Below are 4,144 nucleotides of genomic sequence, written 5' to 3' on the forward strand. Positions count from 1 at the left end.
AACAGATTTCTTAGAGTAACTACCAATGCTTGTTGCCACTTAACCAATGATGAATTGCATGGTGACCTCTAAATCAAATGGATTTACGAATTTACGAAGATATTTCGCCTTAAACCCTGAAATAAGTTTGCTAAATCACAGCAACGTAGAAGCAATACTGTACAACACGCAGAAAATCATAAAATTGAAGCGAACCAAACCACCCGAACTTGTTTAGTGTATTCGTAACTTTGGCTCAAGTAGATTAGTTTTATTTTAATTTGATAAATATATACTGATATATTAGTCCTGCACTTGCCTTGCTTGTACCTTGCTACAATAGTAGTAATCGCTTCGGCGATGCATATACTAAAATTGGAACGACACAGAGAAGATTAGCATGGTCCCTGCGCAAGGATGACATGCAAAATCGTGAAGCGTTCCACATTTTTCATCAGTATTTCGTAGGATTTGTAATCGACTAAAAACAACAATCCCTGCTGCAGTCAATGGAACTGCGGCAATACCACCCTGGCAGTACTCCAATATATCCATAAACCTATACATGAAAGTACTAAATAAAGAACATATTAGCTCCTCCATAGTAAAACAGCTCTTCGGCCAGACACTTGAGGAGAATTACCCAAATCACCTCACCATTTACACGGATGGTTCTAAACGAGAAGATTTCATCGGTACCGCATAAACTTCAGGATTATTGGAGGAGCACTTTTGGCTTCCTACTATTACTAGCATTCCTTCTGCGGAGCTTTTGACCTTTTAGAACCCTATCTGCCTTGGATAGGTTATTAATAGGCTCATCAATATTTATAATATCGGGCTTAAAGAGTTCTTTGGATAGTTTGATTTCAGTAAAGACAGTCCACCCTCCAGTTATAGCTGTCAGAGAACTTTATACAGCACTGGAGAGGAGGGGAGTAAGGACAAATTATCTATGGGTTCCCTCCCACAGGGGAATTTCCGGTAACAAAAGAGCTGACTATCTAGCGAGCGTATTAAACTAACCGTTCTATTTAGCAAGGAAGACGCTAAAACACATATAGGTACTCTATACAAAAACTGGATTAACTAAATTGATATCTCCTAATGGAAAATAACAAGTTGTGGGAGATCAACAGGGTTTCTCATCAATCTTCTAATATTAATAACTTTAGCAGGTTCCAACTGAGCATCCTTTCTCGACTGCGAATAGGACATAACAGACTGACTCATGAGCATTTGTGAAAAGGAAGAGAAGAGCTTCCTTAATGTGATGAATGTCAAATATAACAGAGCGTCAAGCACATCCTTCTGGACTGTGGAAAGCTTGAAGTATTGAGACAGCAACTCGGGGTGGAAAGGTCATTAGAACAACTGGTCCAACCCAAGTATTTGGACATGCTTGTCAAATTTTTAACGGCCGCGGGATTCATACATTTAATGTAAGATGTAATTAATAAAAAAATTTAACTTATGGGAGATTAATGTGTAAATTGTGAAAAAATTTAACCTACCTGTTATATGGTTATTGATATTTCTCTTCAGTAAACATAAAACGCCCAAAACAGTATTTCCGACAATATTTTGTTTCATGTGCACAAGAAATCTGTTGCCCAAGCCCTTCAAAACCATTTAGAAACTAATAGTGGTCCTGCTTCGTCATCTCGTATTTGCCAGCATTAGTTACAACTAATTAAGATCCTTCTGAAGAACCAAAAATGTTCGGAGGCAATTGAGCGACTAACCAGGTGTACCGGAAAGTTGTTACAGCTTTTTCGAAGTAATTTTTGGATGCAATCCCCAAAAATCTGTTTGTTTTTTAAACAAAACGATATCTAGCATATCATTTCATTCGATCGATATCTAACTTCTTCGAGATTGGGTTAAGTGCTGTACTGGAAGTGTGTGTGCCATGGATGCGAAAAGTTGATAGTCGGACGTGGCAATGTCTGGATAGTACAGCGGGTGCTATAATATGTCTTATCCATGTGGTATCAAAGTTTCCTTGGCCGGTTTTGCTTTATAAGACGGTTATCGCGCTGTAAAACAATTTTAACTTATCTCCGGACCCATGACCCATTGATGATAGGGATCACTATTAACAGTTTCACCACTACGTCACTCAGATCCCACCAAATATAGAGCATTGCCTTGCGACCAAAACGATTTTGCCTTGGAGTCGATTGGCCGGAATTTTTTAACTTTTTTTTCGGGTTTACAGAATATATACACCTTTCATTACTTGTCACTATTCAATTCACTATCATTCAATTCATGTGGCAAACATTTTCTCATCTTTTGGATTTTCCCCATTGCTTGTAGTCGATCGCCAATCCCTTCTTGTGCGACATTTAACGCTTCTACCAATTGTTTTTGAGTTTGTGTTGGCTCATCATCCAATAACTCTTGCAGTTTCGCGTCTTCAATATTTTTCAGTCTACCGGAACGTTCTTTGTCTTGCCAATCGTAATAACCACTTCTAGAATTTTCGAAAATACTACTCACATGTTATTAAGGTTAGAGAATGCTCTTTTCTGCCGGCAAACTATGACTTTCAGCGGCATTGTACTTTTGATTAATTAAAAAAAGTAATGCATGTTGCAAATAGATGTTTTCACGTACGAAACTTGATATATTCAAAAAGGTATAAATCTATGACGATGTTACTTTGTCAAAATATGACATATTGTAGTCATACATTTTTATACTTAAGCCTGGCGATATCTAGCCCAGCTGGTCTAGCCTAGCCCGAGTAAAACCGGTACAGAGTTTCGTGTACCTGTGGTATGGAATGAAAACTCAGCTGAAGCTATCAAAGAACTTTTAGACAGCCTGGCAGTCTATGAATCTTTTTCAGACATTCACATGCGAAATGAAAGGAAACAAAATGGCTCTCACAATGATTGACTCGTATTTATTCTTACCAGGCAAGAAGAAGAGTTTTTTGTGACGTATCTTATCTATCTCAAATCCATAGAAGTTGTTTCTTCTTTTCCATTTTTTCTTTGATCGTTTTCACATTCAGTTTAACAGTCCGCAAAACTAAAAGGAAATATTTCATATTTCAACAAACATATCGAGTATTATGCTAGATAGAACAATTAAAACTCTCCAAAAGCCTTAGGAATTCAAAAGATGACAAGATGTTTGCTTTTTCACAAATTGGAACAGAGGAATAATATATTTATTGCTGTCTCTTTGTTTTGTAGTCAACTGTTTTACTGACAGTACAACTGACAGCGTCAAAAGCAAATAAAGCGCCAAAGACGATGATTTAATTATAACCCGTAATTGTTAACTATATTATTTAAAAATATAAAGAATATATTTTTTATATCACTCGCGAAACAAATACGTCGGCATTTCTTTGAAATACAGACAAATACTGACAAGAATTCTACCGACATTCAGAAGGAAGTATCAGTTAAACGCCACATTCAAAATCAAAGTGGATTGTATTTTCCCATAATATTTGCGATCTGATATTCATATTTAGAAAAGGTACCAATAGAACCGACGCCGACATTCGCTATCAGGTAAACCAAGAATACTCGAACAGACCTAACCGGGGAGTATTCAGATTACCTGGTCTCTTGAAAGTGGGCAAATATTGATTCGGCTAGGCCGTAGATTTACAGAACAAAGACCGAAAACAAATGACGTTCTAGCGCAAGGAACAAATTTGTTTAAACAGGACAGCCACCGTTCGAGAACTATTCGCCGGGCAAACAGAAAAAATGTTTGTGAGATAATATTTGTTGAACAGACGTGGGTTCTGGTTCTCTTTTGGCCCTCAAGCTAACTAACATCAAAAAATATGTAGGAAATAATAGACATAGTACACATGTACATTGATATTTGAACTATTCATTGAATGATATAATGTTCAGGGTTCTATAGAGCTAGTCTTTTTTTTGTAACTTTATAATAATTAATAATATCAAAATAACAATATATTTCAGGATTCTACTTGTTTGCGTAACCAGTAATAACAATATTATGGTGGTGTATTGGTATAAAATATATCAAATAATCAATATATATTGTTATCATAGGACACCCCGTATTAATTTGTAAAATATATCAATAGTTACCAATTATCTTTTGTGTCATTTATTTTTACATTTTAAGTTTTTAATTGCAAAACATTTTTCAAGGAATACAA

At 36.0% G+C, this 4,144-nt stretch overlaps 1 non-coding gene across 1 annotated transcript; it reads left to right on the forward strand.

Annotated features, from left to right (window-relative positions):
- Positions 1 to 326: 326 nt before the first annotated feature.
- Positions 327 to 431, forward strand: LOC143189370 (U6 spliceosomal RNA). Its single transcript, XR_013003829.1, has one exon. It is a non-coding gene; the product is annotated as a U6 spliceosomal RNA (small nuclear RNA).
- Positions 432 to 4,144: the final 3,713 nt, after the last annotated feature.

The sequence above is a fragment of the Rhynchophorus ferrugineus genome, unplaced genomic scaffold (assembly GCF_030347505.1).
Source record: "Rhynchophorus ferrugineus isolate W39M unplaced genomic scaffold, kcgeb_rfMv2 rfM1, whole genome shotgun sequence".
NCBI classification, from domain to species: domain Eukaryota; kingdom Metazoa; phylum Arthropoda; class Insecta; order Coleoptera; family Curculionidae; genus Rhynchophorus; species Rhynchophorus ferrugineus.